Raw genomic sequence first — 17,269 nt, 5'->3', positions numbered from 1 at the left:
GCCCTCACCTCTGCTGCAGAGACAGCACTGGGAGCTGCCCTGTCACTGGGGTCAGAGAGACCTCACCCCTGCAATAGAGACAGCACTTGGAGCTGCCCTGTCACTGGGGTCAGAGACCCCTTACCCCTGCAATAGAGACAGCACTGGGAGCTGCCCTGTCACTGGGGTCAGAGACCCCTGACCCCTGCAATAGAGACAGCACTGGGAGCTGCCCTGTCACTGGGGTCAGAGATCCCTGACTCCTGCAATAGAGACGGGCAGGACTTGCTCTTTCACTCTGATTTGAAATCCCTCACAGGAGAGACTTCCCAAAAATTGTAACACTCGCTATCACCGCCACACAGAGTGCGAGTGACTTTTTTTTTTTGTAAAAATATCTTTATTAAGTGCTTAAAGATGATACAAGGGTAATAAATTCAATTCAATAAGAAGACTTTTGTGGCAATTACATTCCCCCCTCAAAGCAGAAGGGGTAGTTTCAATTTTACTTTGGGCATTTGGGTGGGTACATATATATTTTCTGTTCAGAGTCTGTGGTTTACAAAGTGTTCGTGTTTTGCCTGAGTAGGCAAAGAGTTCTCTTTATTTTATTTTTGGATGATTGCCTGGGCTGGGGGTTTTACTCAGGGCCCCCATCTTCCAGGCTGTCCTTGATTTCGTAGTCTCTTAGCAGGCCGTGGACCATCCTGCGGCAGGCTTCGGTTGTCAGCAGCTCATCATTGAGGACCAGGCGTTTCCTTGCGTAGAGGAGAATGCCCTTCAGGCAGCAGAGGATCCTCCAGTAGTTCTGGATTGCCTCTACTGTGTGGGTCTGTGCAAAGAGTCCATACAGCACAGACTGGTGTATAATGTCTTGGGGCGGGATGTGAGCACTCAACTCAGTGTTCAGGGCCCTGCGCAGTTTCCTTGCAAAGGGGCATGCCCAGAAGAGGTGGTACGCTGTTTCCTCTGCCGGGCACCCCCGTGGGCAGCTCCTGTGTGGGCAGAGGCCCCGCCTGTTCATGAATGCTCGCACAGATAGTGCCCCCCTCACCGTCAGCCAGGCAATGTCCTTGTGAATGTTCAGGAGTTTGTTTGATGGCACATTTTCCCACACCTGGGTAACTGTGGCCGCTGGCAGGTCCTCAATGGGGTCTGTGGTGTCTTGGGACCTGATCAGGTTGTGGATTGTCCTCGGGTTACACAATGCAGGCACCACCCCCTGAAGGCCAAAATCTGCAATGAACTTTTCCATCTCCCTGTAGTACCAAGGGAGCGTCCAGTTGTACGGGGCCGCGTTTTCCCACTTGTCCCAGCCCAGCCTCCTCCATGTTGGTGTGAGGAAGAAGCGGAAAAGGAGGTAGGCTGAGTGGGTCTTGTTGGTGTTGCCCAGGGAAATCCTTACGCAGGTGCAGGCGAAGCAGGCCCACAGTCTTGTAGGGAGGTCCGGGATTCCTTTCCCTCCTTTGCGCGGTTCCTTGTACATGGATGATCTCTTAACTCTGTCCATCTTTGAGCCCCAGACAAAGTGGAAGACCATGGCGTTGATGGCCCGCGCCTCACTGGCTGGGAGAGGCCACGCTTGGGCCACATACTGCAGGACAGGTAGCGCATCATTTCTCAGCACTAGAGCCTTCCCTTCCATGCTCAGTTTGCGGAGACTCCAGAGACCCAGTTTCTGTTTGACCTTGGCCAGGCGTTCCTTCCAGCTTTTCAGCGCTGCCCCCTCCTTCCCATACCAGACCCCAAGGATCTTGATGAGAGAGCCCTCACCTCTGCATCAGAGACAGCACTGGGAGCTGCCATGTCACTGGGGTCAGAGAGCCCCCACCTCTGCTTCAAAGACAGCACTGGGAGCTGCCCTGTCACTGGGGTCAGAGAGCCCTCACCTCTGCTTCAGAGACAGCACTGGGAGCTGCCCTGTCACTGGGGTCAGAGATCCCTCCCCTCTGCTGCAGAGACAGCACTGGCAGCTGCCCTGTCAGTGGGGTCAGAGATCCCTGACCCCTGCAATAGAGACAGCACTGGGAGCTGCCCTGTCACTGGGGTCAGAGTATCCTCACCTCTGCTTCAGAGACAGCACTGGGAGCTGCCATGTCACTGGGGTCAGAGAGCCCCCACCTCTGCTGCAGAGAGAGCACTGGGAGCTGCCCTGTCACTGGGGTCAGAGAGACCTCACTTCTGCTTCAGAGATAGCACTGGGAGCTGCCCTGTCACTGGGGTCAGAGAGCCCTCCCCTCTGCTGCAGAGACAGCTATGGCAGCTGCCCTGTCACTGGGGTCAGAGATCCCTGACCCCTGCAATAGACACAGCACTGGGAGCTGTCCTGTCACTGGGGTCAGAGATCCCTGACCCCTGCAATAGATACAGCACTGGGAGCTGCCCTGTCACTGGGGTCAGAGATCCCTGGCCCCTGAAATAGAGACAGCACTGGGAGCTGTCCTGTCACTGGGGTCAGAGAGACCTCACCCCTGCAATAGAGACAGCACTGGGAGCTGCCCTGTCACTGGGGTCAGAGATCCCTGACCCCTGCAATAGAGATAGCACTGGGAGCTGCCCTGTCACTGGGGTCAGAGATCCCTGACCCCTGCAATAGAGACAGCACTGGGAGCTGCCCTGTCACTGGGGGTCAGAGAGCCCCCACCTCTGCTGCAGAGACAGCACTGGGAGCTGCCCTGTCACTGGGGTCAGAGAGACCTCACCTCTGCTTCAGAGATAGCACTGGGAGCTGCCCTGTCACTGGGGTCAGAGAGCCCTCCCCTCTGCTGCAGAGACAGCTATGGCAGCTGCCCTGTCACTGGGGTCAGAGATCCCTGACCCCTGCAATAGACACAGCACTGGGAGCTGTCCTGTCACTGGGGTCAGAGATCCCTGACCCCTGCAATAGATACAGCACTGGGAGCTGCCCTGTCACTGGGGTCAGAGATCCCTGGCCCCTGCAATAGAGACAGCACTGGGAGCTGTCCTGTCACTGGGGTCAGAGAGACCTCACCCCTGCAATAGAGACAGCACTGGGAGCTGCCCTGTCACTGGGGTCAGAGATCCCTGACCCCTGCAATAGAGACAGCACTGGGAGCTGCCCTGTCACTGGGGTCAGAGATCCCTGGTCCCTGCAATAGAGACAGCACTGGGAGCTGCCCTGTGACTGGGGTCAGAGATCCCTGGCCCCTGCAATAGAGACAGCACTGGGAGCTGTCCTGTCACTGGGGTCAGAGAGACCTCACCCCTGCAATAGAGACAGCACTGGGAGCTGCCCTGTCACTGGGGTCAGAGATCCCTGGCCCCTGCAATAGAGACAGCACTGGGAGCTGCCCTGTCACTGGGGTCAGAGAGACCTCACCCCTGCAATAGAGACAGCACTGGGAGCTGCCCTGTCACTGGGGTCAGAGATCCCTGACCCCTGCAATAGAGACAGCACTGGGAGCTGCCCTGTCACTGGGGTCAGAGATCCCTGACCCCTGCAATAGAGACAGCACTGGGAGCTGCCCTGTGACTGGGGTCAGAGATCCCTGGCCCCTGCAATAGAGACAGCACTGGGAGCTGCCCTGTCACTGGGGTCAGAGAGCCCTCACCTCTGCTTCAGAGACAGCACTGGGAGCTGCCCTGTCACTGGGGTCAGAGACCCCTTACCCCTGCAATAGAGACAGCACTGGGAGCTGCCCTGTCACTGGGGTCAGAGAGACCTCACCCCTGCAATAGAGACAGCACTGGGAGCTGCCCTGGCACTGGGGTCTGGGATCAGAAATCCCTGACCCCTGCAATAGAGACAGCACTGGGAGCTGCCCTTTCACTGGTCAGAGATCCCTGACTCCTGCAATAGAGACGGGCAGGACTTGATCTTTCACTCTGATTTGAAATCCCTCACAGGAGAGACTTCCCAAAAATTGTAACGCTCGCTATCACCGCCACACAGAGTGGGAGTGACGCGCGAGGATTAACAAAGATACGAGGGTCCCGGTCAAAAATGAATGGGACTCAGGAGCTAATTAAGAAACCTTGAGCCCCTCTTACACAGTGCAACTTCAACACACCCAGAAACGCCCAGGAAATGATGATGAATGTAACGGCCTCTTCAGCAAATATATTATAAATATTCAGACAGTCTGTGAGATATTAGGTGGAGGATTTAGGGAATGCAGATTTGCGCAAGGGTTTGTGGGTACCCGGATGTGTCCTCTGTTTCCTAGTCCGTCTTCACTGTCTCTGGCGCTGCCCCGGGATTGGAATGTGGAAATCAGACCTGGGGTTTGGGCGCGAGGCTGCGCTTAATGTTCATCGCAATTGCCGCCCAAGGAGTTAGTATAACGGTATTTTGGAATCAAGTAAAGGCCTTAAAACCAGAGAATAAAACCCCTTCATTGTTAATATTTCACAGAAATCCTTTGTGCAAATGTCAGCCATAAATATGATTGGTAGCTCCTGTGAGGACCTCTGTAGGCAGTCCTCGGAACTGCAGTGTTTGGCCTGGGGAGATCCCGAGTGAATGCTGATGAAACCCAAGGCCTGGGAGCTGCCCTGTCACTGGGGGTAGAGACCCCCCACCTCTGCTGCAGAGACAGCATTGGGAGCTGCCCTGTCACTGGGGGTAGAGACCCCCACCTCTGCTGCAGAGACAGCACTGGGAGCTGCCCTGTCACTGGGGGTAGAGACCCCCCACCTCTGCTGCAGAGACAGCACTGGGAGCTGCCCTGTCACTGGGGTTAGAGACCCCCCCACCTCTGCTGCAGAGACAGCACTGGAAGCTGCCCTGTCACTGGGGTCAGAGACCCCCACCTCTGCATCAGAGACAGCACTGGGAACTGCCCTGTCACTGGGGTCAGAGAACCCCCACCTCTGCATCAGAGACAGCACTGGGAGCTGCCTTGTCACTGAGGTTAGAGACCCCCCCACCTCTGCATCAGAGACAGCACTGGCAGCTGCCCTGTCACTGGGATCAGAGACCCCCCTCACCTCTGCTGCAGAGACATCACTGGGAGCTGCCCTGTCACTGGGGTCAGAGAGCCCTCACCTCTGCATCAGACACAGCACTGGGAGCTGCCCTGTCACTGGGGCCAGAGAGGCCCTCACTTCTGCTTCTGAGACAGCACTGTGTGCTGCGCTGTCACTGGGGTCAGAGATGCCCTCACCTCTGCTTCTGAGACAGCACTGGGAGCTGCCCTGTCACTGGGGGTAGTGAGCCCTCGCCTCTGCTGCAGAGACAGCACTGGGAGCTGTCCTGTCACTGGGGTCAGAGAGCCCTCACCTCTGCTTCAGAGACAGCACTGGGAGCTGCCCTGTCACTGGGGTTAGAGAGCCCTCACCTCTGCTTCAGAGACATCACTGGGAGCTGCCGTGTCACTGGGGTCAGAGATCCCTGACCCCTGCAATAGAGACAGCACTGGGAGCTGCCCTGTCACTGGGATCAGAGACCCCCCTCACCACTGCTGCAGAGACAGCACTGGGAACTGCCCTGTCACGCGGGTCAGAGACCCCTCACCCCTGCAATAGAGCCAGGATTGGGAGCTGCCCTGTCACTGGGGTTAGAGACCCCCAACCTCTGCATCAGAGACAGCACTGGGAGCTGTCCTGTCACTGTGGTTAGAGACCCCCCACCTCTGCATCAGAGACAGCATTGGGAGTTGCCCTGTCACTGAGGTTAGAGACCCCCCACCTCTGCATCAGAGACAGCACTGGCAGCTGCCCTGTCACTGGGATCAGAGACCCCCCTCACCTCTGCTGCAGAGACATCACTAGGAGCTGCCCTGTCACTGGGGTCAGAGAGCCCTCACCTCTGCATCAGAGACAGCACTGGGAGCTGCCCTGTCACTGGGGCCAGGGAGGCCCTCACCTCTGCTTCTGAGACAGCACTGGGTGCTGCGCTGTCACTGGGGTCAGAGATGCCCTCACCTCTGCTTCTGAGACAGCACTGGGAGCTGCCCTGTCACTGGGGGTAGCAAGCCCTCGCCTCTGCTGCAGAGACAGCACTGGGAGCTGCCCTGTCACTGGGGTCAGAGAGCCCTCACCTCTGCTTCAGAGACAGCACTGGGAGCTGCCCTGTCACTGGGGTTAGAGAGCCCTCACCTCTGCTTCAGAGACATCACTGGGAGCTGCCGTGTCACTGGGGTCAGAGATCCCTCACCCCTGCAATAGAGACGGCACTGGGAGCTGCCCTGTCACTGGGGTCAGAGATCCCTGACCCCTGCAATAGAGACAGCCCTGTGGGCTGCCCTGTCACTGGGATCAGAGCTCCCCCTCACCTCTGCTGCAGAGACCACTGGGAACTGCCCTGTCACGGGGGTCAGAGACCCCTCACCCCTGCAGTAGAGACAGCACTGGGAGCTGCCCTGTCACTGGGGTCAGAGACCCCTCACCCCTGCAATAGAGACAGCACTGGGAGCTGCCCTGTCACTGGGGTCAGAGAGCCCTCACCTCTGCTTCAGAGAGCACTGGGAGCTGCCCTGTCAATGGGGTCAGAGATCCCTGACCCCTGCAATAGAGACAGCACTGGGAACTGCCCTGTCACTGGGGTCAGAGAGACCTCACCTCTGCTTCAGAGACAGCACTGGGAACTGCCCTGTCACGGGGGTCAGAGACCCCTCACCCCTGCAATAGAGACAGCACTGGGAGCTGCCCTGTCACTGGGGTCAGAGACCCCTCACCCCTGCAATGGAGACAGCACTGGGAGCTGCCCTGTCACTGGGGTCAGAGATCCCTGATCCCTGCAATAGAGACAGCACTGGGAGCTGCCCTGTCACTGGGGTCTGAGACCCCTCGTCTCTGCTGCAGAGACAGCACTGGGAGCTGCCCTGTCACTGGGGTTAGAGACCCCCCACCTCTGCATCAGAGACAGCATTGGGAGCTGCCCTGTCACTGGGGTCAGAGAGCCCTCACCTCTGCTTCAGAGACAGCACTGGGAGCTGCCCTGTCACTGGGGTCAGAGAGCCCTCCCCTCTGCTGCAGAGACAGCACTGGCAGCTGCCCTGTCACTGGGGTCAGAGATCCCTGACCCCTGCAATAGAGACAGCACTGGGAGCTGCCCTGTCACTGGGATCAGAGACCCCCTCACCTCTGCTGCAGAGACAGCACTGGGAGCTGCCCTGTCACTGGGGTCAGATAACTCTCACCTCTGCAATAGTGACAGCACTGGGAGCTGCCCTGTCACTGGGGTCAGAGAACACTCACCTCTGCTGTAGAGACAGCACTGGGAGCTGCCCTGTCACTGGGGTCAGAGAGCCCTCGCCTCTGCATCAGAGACAGCACTGGGAGCTGCCCTGTCACTGGGGTTAGAGACCCCCCACCCCTGCAATAGAGACAGCACTGAGAGCTGCCCTGTCACTGGGGTCAGAGATCCCTGACCCCTGCAATAGGGACAGCACTGGGAGCTGCTCTGTCACTGGGGTCAGAGAGCCCTCACCTCTGCTTCAGAGATAGCACTGGGAGCTGCCCTGTCACTGGGGTTAGAGACCCCCCACCTCTGCATCAGAGAGCACTGGGAGCTGCCCTATCACTGGGGTCAGAGATCCCTGACCCCTGCAATAGAGACAGCACTGGGAGCTGCCCTGTCACTGGGGTCAGAGAGACCTCACCTCTGCTTCAGAGATAGCACTGGGAACTGCCCTGTCACGGGGGTCAGAGACCCCTCACCCCTGCAATAGAGATAGCACTGGAAGCTGCCCTGTCACTGGGGTCAGAGACCCCTCACCCCTGCAATAGAGACAGCACTGAGAGCTGCCCTGTCACTGGGGTCAGAGATCCCTGACCCCTGCAATAGAGACAGCACTGGGAGATGCCCTGTCACTGGGGTCAGAGAGCCCTCACCTCTGCTTCAGAGAGCACTGGGAGCTGCCCTATCACTGGGGTCAGAGATCCCTGACCCCTGCAATAGAGACAGCACTGGGAGCTGCCCTGTCACTGGAGTCAGAGAGACCTCACCTCTGCTTCAGAGATAGCACTGGGAACTGCCCTGTCACGGGGGTCAGAGACCCCTCACCCCTGCAATAGAGACAGCACTGGGAGCTGCCCTGTCACTGGGGTCAGAGACCCCTCACCCCTGCATTAGAGACAGCACTGGGAGCTGCCCTGTCACTGGGGTTAGAGACCCCCCACCTCTGCTTCAGAGACAGCATGGGGAGCTGCCCTGTCACTGGGGTCAGAGAGCCCTCACCTCTGCTTCAGAGACAGCACTGGGAGCTGCCCTGTCACTGGGGTCAGAGATCCCTGATCCCTGCAATAGAGACAGCACTGGGAGCTGCCCTGTCACTGGGGTCTGAGACCCCTCACCCCTGCAATAGAGACAGCACTGGGAGCTGCCCTGTCACTGGGGTTAGAGACCCCCCACCTCTGCATCAGAGACAGCATTGGGAGCTGCCCTGTCACTGGGGTCAGAGAGCCCTCACATCTGCTTCAGAGACAGCACTGGGAGCTGCCCTGTCAGTGGGGTCAGGGAGCCCTCCCCTCTGCTGCAGAGACAGCACTGGCAGCTGCCCTGTTACTGGGGTCAGAGGTCCCTGACCCCTGCAATAGAGACAGCACTGGGAGCTGCCCTGTCACTGGGATCAGAGACCCCCTCACCTCTGCTGCAGAGACAGCACGGGGAGCTGCCCTGTCACTGGGGTCAGACAACTCTCACCTCTGCAATAGGGACAGCACTGGGAGCTGCCCTGTCACTGGGGTCAGAGTATCCTCACCTCTGCTTCAGAGACAGCACTGGGAGCTCTCCTGTCACTGGGGTCAGAGAACACTCACCTCTGCTGTAGAGACAGCACTGGGAGCTGCCCTGTCACTGGGGTCAGAGAGCCCTCGCCTCTGTATCAGAGACAGCACTGGGAGCTGCCATGTCACTGGGGTCAGAGAGCCCTCACCTCTGCATCAGAGACAGCACTGGGAGCTGCCATGTCACTGGGGTCAGAGAGCCCCCACCTCTGCTGCAGAGACAGCACTGGGAGCTGCCCTGTCACTGGGGTCATAACAGCCCTCACCTCTGCTTCAAAGACAGCACTGGGAGCTGCCCTGTCACTGGGGTCAGAGATACCTCACCTCTGCTTCAGAGATAGCACTGGGAGCTGCCCTGTCACTGAGGTTAGAGACCCCCCACCGCTGCATCAGAGACAGCATTGGGAGCTGCCCTGTCACTGGATCAGAGAGCCATTACCTCTGCTTCAGAGACAGCACTGGGAGCTGCCCTGTCTCTGGGGTCAGAGATCCCTCCCCTCTGCTGCAGAGACAGCACTGGCAGCTGCCCTGTCACTGGGGTCAGAGATCCCTGACCCCTGCAATAGAGACAGCACTGGGAGCTGCCCTGTCACTGGTGTCAGAGATCCCTGACCGCTGCAATAGAGACAGCACTGGGAGCTGCCCTGTCACTGGGATCAGAGACCCCCTCACCTCTGCTGCAGAGACAGCACTGTGAGCTGCCCTGTCACGGGTCAGATAACTCTCACCTCTGCAATAGGGACAGCACTGGGAGCTGCCCTGTCACTGGGGTCAGAGTATACTCACCTCTGCTTTAGAGACAGCACTGGGAGCTGCCCTGTCACTGGGGTCAGAGAACACTCACCTCTGCTGTAGAGACAGCACTGGGAGCTGCCCTGTCACTGGAGTCAGGGAGACCTCACCTCTGCTTCAGAGATAGAACTGGGAGCTGCCCTGTCACTGGGGTCAGAGAGCCCTCACCTCTGCTTCAGAGACAGCACTGGGAGCTGCCCTGTCACTGGGGTCAGAGACCCCTTACCCCTGCAATAGAGACAGCACTGGGAGCTGCCCTGTCACTGGGGTCAGAGAGACCTCACTCCTGCAATAGAGACAGCACTGGGAGCTGCCCTGTCACTGGGGTCAGATATCCCTGATCCCTGCAATAGAGACAGCACTGGGAGCTACCCTGTCACTGGGGTCAGAGAGCCCTCACCTCTGCTTCAAAGACATCACTGGGAGCTGCGATGTCACTGGGGTCAGAGAGCCCCCACCTCTTCTTCAAAGACAGCACTGGGAGCTGCCCTGTCACTGGAGTCAGAGAGACCTCACCTCTGCTTCAGAGATAGCATGGGGAGCTGCCCTGTCACTGGGGTCAGAGAGCCCTCACCTCTGCTTCAGAGACAGCACTGGGAGCTGCCCTGTCACTGGGGTCAGAGAGCCCTCCCATCTGCTGCAGAGACAGCACTGGCAGCTTCCCTGTCACTGGGGTCAGAGATCCCTGACCCCTGCAATAGAGACAGCACTGGGAGCTGCCCTGTCACTGGGATCAGAGACCCCCTCACCTCTGCTGCAGAGACAGCACTGGGAGCTGCCCTGTCACTGGGGTCAGATAACTCTCACCTCTGCAATAGCGACAGCACTGGGAGCTGCCCTGTCACTGGGGTCAGAGTATCCTCACCTCTGCTTCAGAGACAGCACTGTGAGCTGCCCTGTCACTGGGGTCAGAGAACACTCACCTCTGCTGTAGAGACAGCACTGGGAGCTGCCCTGTCACTGGGGTCAGAGAGCCCTCGCCTCTGCATCAGAGACAGCATTGGGAGCTGCCATGTCACTGGGGGTCAGAGAGCGCTCACCTCTGCATCAGAGACAGCACTGGGAGCTGCCATGTCACTGGGGTCAGAGAGCCCCCACCTCTGCTGCAGAGACAGCACTGGGAGCTGCCCTGTCACTGGGGTCATAAACATCCCTCACCTCTGCTTCAAAGACAGCACTGGGAGCTGCCCTGTCACTGGGGTCAGAGAGCCCTCACCTCTGCTTCAGAGATAGCACTGGGAGCTGCCCTGTAATTGGGGTTAGAGACCCCCCACCTCTGCATCAGAGACAGCATTGGGAGCTGCCCTGTCACTGGGGTCAGAGAGCCCTCACCTCTGCTTCAGAGACAGCACTGGGAGCTGCCCTGTCACTGGGGTCAGAGATCCCTCCCCTCTGCTGCAGAGACAGCACTGGCAGCTGCCCTGTCACTGGGGTCAGAGATCCCTGACCCCTGCAATAGAGACAGCACTGGGAGCTGCCCTGTCACTGGGGTCAGAGATCCCTGACCCCTGCAATAGAGACAGCACTGGGAGCTGCCCTGTCACTGGGATCAGAGACCCCCTCACCTCTGCTACAGAGACAGCACTGAGAGCTGCCCTGTCACTGGGGTCAGATAACTCTCACCTCTGGAATAGGGACAGCACTGGGAGCTGCCATGTCACTGGGGTCAGAGTATCCTCACCTCTGCTTCAGAGACAGCACTGGGAGCTGCCATGTCACTGGGGTCATAAACATCCCTCACCTCTGCTTCAAAGACAGCACTGGGAGCTTCCCTGTCACTGGGGTCAGAGAGACCTCACCTCTGCTTCAGAGATAGCACTGGGAGCTGCCCTGTCACTGGGGTCAGAGAGCCCTCCCATCTGCTGCAGAGACAGCTATGGCAGCTGCCCTGTCACTGGGGTCAGAGATCCCTGACCCCTGCAATAGAGACAGCACTGGGAGCTGCCCTGTCACTGGGGTCAGAGATCCCTGACCCCTGCAATAGAGACAGCACTGGGAGCTGCCCTGTCACTGGGATCAGAGACCCCTCACCTCTGCTGCAGCGACAGCACTGGGAGCTGCCCTGTCACTGGGGTCAGGTAACTCTCACCTCTGCAATAGGGACAGCACTGGGAGCTGCCCTGTCACTGGGGTCAGAGTATCCTCACCTCTGCTTCAGAGACAGCACTGGGAGCTGCCCTGTCACTGGGGTCAGAGAACACTCACCTCTGCTGTAGAGACAGCACTGGGAGCTGCCCTGTCACTGGGGTCAGAGAGCCCTCGCCTCTGCATCAGAGACAGCACTGGGAGCTGCCATGTCACTGGGGTCAGAGAGCCCTCACCTCTGCATCAGAGACAGCACTGGGAGCTGCCATGTCACTGGGGTCAGAGAGCCCCCACCTCTGCTTCAAAGACAGCACTGGGAGCTGCCCTGTCACTGGAGTCAGAGAGACCTCACCTCTGCTTCAGAGACAGCACTGGGAGCTGCCCTGTCACTGGGATCAGAGACCCCTTACCCCTGCAATAGAGACAGCACTGGGAGCTGCCCTGTCACGGGGGTCAGAGAGACCTCACTCCTGCAATAGAGACAGCACTGGGAGCTGCCCTGTCACTGGGGTCAGAGATCCCTGATCCCTGCAATAGAGACAGCACTGGGAGCTACCCTGTCACTGGGGTCAGAGAGCCCTCACCTCTGCTTCAAAACAGCACTGGGAGCTGCCCTGTCACTGGAGTCATAGAGACCTCACCTCTGCTTCAGAGATAGCACTGGGAGCTGCCCTGTCACTGGGGTCAGAGAGCCCTCACCTCTGCTTCTGAGACAGCACTGGGAGCTGCCCTGTCACTGAGGTTAGAGACCCCCCACCTCTGCATCAGAGACAGCACTGGCAGCTGCCCTGTCACTGGGATCAGAGACCCCCCTCACCTCTGCTGCAGAGACATCACTGGGAGCTGCCCTGTCACTGGGGTCAGAGAGCCCTCACCTCTGCATCAGAGACAGCACTGGGAGCTGCCCTGTCACTGGGGTCAGAGAGCCCTCATCTCTGCTTCAGAGATAGCACTGGGAGCTGCCCTGCCACTGGGGTCAGAGATGCCTGACCCCTGCAATAGAGACAGCACTGGGAGCTGCCCTGTCACTGGGGTCAGAGATCCCTGAACCCTGCAATAGAGACAGCAATGGGAGCTGCCCTGTCACTGGGGTCAGATAACTCTCACCTCTGGAATAGGTACAGCACTGGGAGCTGCCACGTCACTGGGGTCAGAGTATCCTCACCTCTGCTTCAGAGACAGCACTGGGAGCTGCCATGTCACTGGGGTCAGAGAGCCCCCACCTCTGCTGCAGAGACAGCAATGGGAGCTGCCCTGTCACTGGGGTCATAAACATCCCTCACCTCTGCTTCAAAGACAGCACTGGGAGCTGCCCTGTCACTGGGGTCAGAGAGACCTCACCTCTGCTTCAGAGATAGCACTGGGAGCTGCCCTGTCACTGGGGTCAGAGAGCCCTCCCCTCTGCTGCAGAGACAGCTATGGCAGCTGCCCTGTCACTGGGGTCAGAGATCTCTGACCCCTGCAATAGAGACAGCACTGGGAGCTGCCCTGTCACTGGGGTCAGAGATCCCTGACCCCTGCGATAGAGACAGCACTGGGAGCTGCTCTGTCACTGGGATCAGAGACCCCCTCACCTCTGCTGCAGAGACAGCACTGGGAGCTGCCCTGTCACTGGAGTCAGAGAGCCCTCGCCTCTGCATCAGAGACAGCACTGGGAGCTGCCATGTCACTGGGGTCAGAGTATCCTCACCTCTGCTTCAGAGACAGCACTGGGAGCTGCCCTGTCACTGAGGTCAGAGAACACTCACCTCTGCTGTAGAGACAGCACTGGGAACTGCCCTGTCACTGGGGTCAGAGAGCCCTCGCCTCTGCATCAGAGACATCACTGGGAGCTGCCATGTCACTGGGGTCAGAGAGCCCTCACCTCTGCATCAGAGACAGCACTGGGAGCTGCCATGTCACTGGGGTCAGAGAGCCCCCACCTCTGCTTCAAAGACAGCACTGGGAGCTGCCCTGTCACTGGAGTCAGAGAGACCTCACCTCTGCTTCAGAGACAGCACTGGGAGCTGCCCTGTCACTGGGGTCAGAGACCCCTTACCCCTGCAATAGAGACAGCACTGGGAGCTGCCCTGTCACTGGGGTCAGAGAGACCTCACTCCTGCAATAGAGACAGCACTGGGAGATGCCCTGTCACTGGGGTCAGAGATCCCTGATCCCTGCAATAGAGACAGCACTGGGAGCTACTCTGTCACTGGGGTCAGAGAGCCCTCACCTCTGCTTCAAAGACAGCACTGGGAGCTGCCATGTCACTGGGGTCAGAGAGCCCCCACCTCTGCTTCAAAGACAGCACTGGGAGCTGCCCTGTCACTGAAGTCAAAGAGACCTCACCTCTGCTTCAGAGATAGCACTGGGAGCTGCCCTGTCACTGGGGTCAGAGAGCCCTCACCTCTGCTTCTGAGACAGCACTGGGAGCTGCCCTGTCACTGAGGTTAGAGAACCCCCACCTCTGCATCAGAGACAGCACTGGCAGCTGCCCTGTCACTGGAATCAGAGACCCCCGCTCACCTCTGCTGCAGAGACATCACTGGGAGCTGCCCTGTCACTGGGGTCAGAGAGCCCTCACCTCTGCATCAGAGACAGCACTGGGAGCTGCCCTGTCACTGGGGCCAGAGAGGCCCTCACCTCTGCTTCTGACACAGCACTGGGTGCTGCGCTGTCACTGGGGGTAGCGAGCCCTCGCCTCTGCTGCAGAGACAGCACTGGGAGCTGCCCTGTCACTGGGGTCAGAGAGCCCTCACCTCTGCTTCAGAGACAGCACTGGGAGCTGCCCTGTCACCGGGGTTAGAGACCCCCCCACCTCTGCATCAGAGACAGCATTGGGAGCTGCCCTGTCACTGGAGTCAGAGAGCCCTCAACTCTGCTTCAGAGACAGCACTTGGAGCTGCCCTGTCACTGGGGTCAGAGATCCCTCCCCTCTGCTGCAGAGACAGCACTGGCAGCTGCCCTGTCGCTGGGGTCAGAGATCCCTGACCCCTGCAATAGAGACAGCACTGGGAGCTGCCCTGTCACTGGGGTCAGAGATCCCTGATCCCTGCAATAGAGACAGCACTGGGAGCTGCCCTGTCACTGGGATCAGAGACCCCCTCACCTCTGCTACAGAGACAGCACTGGGAGCTGCCCTGTCACTGGGGACAGATAACTCTCACCTCTGCAATAGGGACAGCACTGGGAGCTGCCCTGTCACTGGGGTCAGAGTATCCTCACCTCTGCTTCAGAGACAGCACTGGGAGCTGCCCTGTCACTGGGGTCAGAGAACACTCACCTCTGCTGTAGAGACAGCACTGGGAGCTGCCCTGTCACTGGGGTCAGAGAGCCCTCGCCTCTGCATCAGAGACAGCACTGGGAGCTGCCATGTCACTGGGGTCAGAGAGCCCTCACCTCTGCATCAGAGACAGCACTGGGAGCTGCCATGTCACTGGGGTCAGAGAGCCCCCACCTCTGCTTCAAAGACAGCACTGGGAGCTGCCCTGTCACTGGAGTCAGAGAGACCTCACCTCTGCTTCAGAGACAGCACTGGGAGCTGCCCTGTCACTGGGATCAGAAACCCCTTACCCCTGCAATAGAGACAGCACTGGGAGCTGCCCTGTCACGGGGGTCAGAGAGACCTCACTCCTGCAATAGAGACAGCACTGGGAGCTGCCCTGTCACTGGGGTCAGAGATCCCTGATCCCTGCAATAGAGACAGCACTGGGAGCTACCCTGTCACTGGGGTCAGAGAGCCCTCACCTCTGCTTCAAAACAGCACTGGGAGCTGCCCTGTCACTGGAGTCAGAGAGACCTCACCTCTGCTTCAGAGATAGCACTGGGAGCTGCCCTGTCACTGGGGTCAGAGAGCCCTCACCTCTGCTTCTGAGACAGCACTGGGAGCTGCCCTGTCACTGAGGTTAGAGACCCCCCACCTCTGCATCAGAGACAGCACTGGCAGCTGCCCTGTCACTGGGATCAGAGACCCCCCTCACCTCTGCTGCAGAGACATCACTGGGAGCTGCCCTGTCACTGGGGTCAGAGAGCCCTCACCTCTGCATCAGAGACAGCACTGGGAGCTGCCCTGTCACTGGGGTCAGAGAGCCCTCATCTCTGCTTCAGAGATAGCACTGGGAGCTGCCCTGCCACTGGGGTCAGAGATGCCTGACCCCTGCAATAGAGACAGCACTGGGAGCTGCCCTGTCACTGGGGTCAGAGATCCCTGAACCCTGCAATAGAGACAGCACTGGGAGCTGCCCTGTCACTGGGGTCAGAGACCCCTTACCCCTGCAATAGAGACAGCACTGGGAGCTGCCCTGTCACGGGGGTCAGAGAGACCTCACTCCTGCAATAGAGACAGCACTGGGAGCTGCCCTGTCACTGGGGTCAGAGATCCCTGATCCCTGCAATAGAGACAGCACTGGGAGCTACCCTGTCACTGGGGTAAGAGAGCCCTCACCTCTGCTTCAAAACAGCACTGGGAGCTGCCCTGTCACTGGAGTCAGAGAGACCTCACCTCTGCTTCAGAGATAGCACTGGGAGCTGCCCTGTCACTGGGGTCAGAGAGCCCTCACCTCTGCTTCTGAGACAGCACTGGGAGCTGCCCTGTCACTGAGGTCAGAGATCCCTGATCCCTGCAATAGAGACAGCACTGGGAGCTACCCTGTCACTGGGGTCAGAGAGCCCTCACCTCTGCTTCAAAACAGCACTGGGAGCTGCCCTGTCACTGGAGTCAGAGAGACCTCACCTCTGCTTCAGAGATAGCACTGGGAGCTGCCCTGTCACTGGGGTCAGAGAGCCCTCACCTCTGCTTCTGAGACAGCACTGGGAGCTGCCCTGTCACTGAGGTTAGAGACCCCCCACCTCTGCATCAGAGACAGCACTGGCAGCTGCCCTGTCACGGGGGTCAGAGAGACCTCACTCCTGCAATAGAGACAGCACTGGGAGCTGCCCTGTCACTGGGGTCAGAGACCCCTTACCCCTGCAATAGAGACAGCACTGGGAGCTGCCCTGTCACGGGGGTCAGAGAGACCTCACTCCTGCAATAGAGACAGCACTGGGAGCTGCCCTGTCACTGGGGTCAGAGATCCCTGATCCCTGCAATAGAGACAGCACTGGGAGCTACCCTGTCACTGGGGTCAGAGAGCCCTCACCTCTGCTTCAAAACAGCACTGGGAGCTGCCCTGTCACTGGAGTCAGAGAGACCTCACCTCTGCTTCAGAGATAGCACTGGGAGCTGCCCTGTCACTGGGGTCAGAGAGCCCTCACCTCTGCTTCTGAGACAGCACTGGGAGCTGCCCTGTCACTGGGGTCAGAGATCCCTGATCCCTGCAATAGAGACAGCACTGGGAGCTACCCTGTCACTGGGGTCAGAGAGCCCTCACCTCTGCTTCAAAACAGCACTGGGAGCTGCCCTGTCACTGGAGTCAGAGAGACCTCACCTCTGCTTCAGAGATAGCACTGGGAGCTGCCCTGTCACTGGGGTCAGAGAGCCCTCACCTCTGCTTCTGAGACAGCACTGGGAGCTGCCCTGTCACTGAGGTTAGAGACCCCCCACCTCTGCATCAGAGACAGCACTGGCAGCTGCCCTGTCACTGGGATCAGAGACCCCCCTCACCTCTGCTGCAGAGACATCACTGGGAGCTGCCCTGTCACTGGGGTCAGAGAGCCCTCACCTCTGCATCAGAGACAGCACTGGGAGCTGCCCTGTCACTGGGGTCAGAGAGCCCTCATCTCTGCTTCAGAGATAGCACTGGGA

This window comes from Ambystoma mexicanum, chromosome 3q (genome assembly GCF_040938575.1).
Source record: "Ambystoma mexicanum isolate Mex_15411 chromosome 3q, UKY_AmexF1_1, whole genome shotgun sequence".
NCBI lineage: Eukaryota > Metazoa > Chordata > Amphibia > Caudata > Ambystomatidae > Ambystoma > Ambystoma mexicanum.
The sequence above is the reverse complement of the archived record's forward strand: the minus strand, read 5'-3'. Positions refer to the sequence as shown.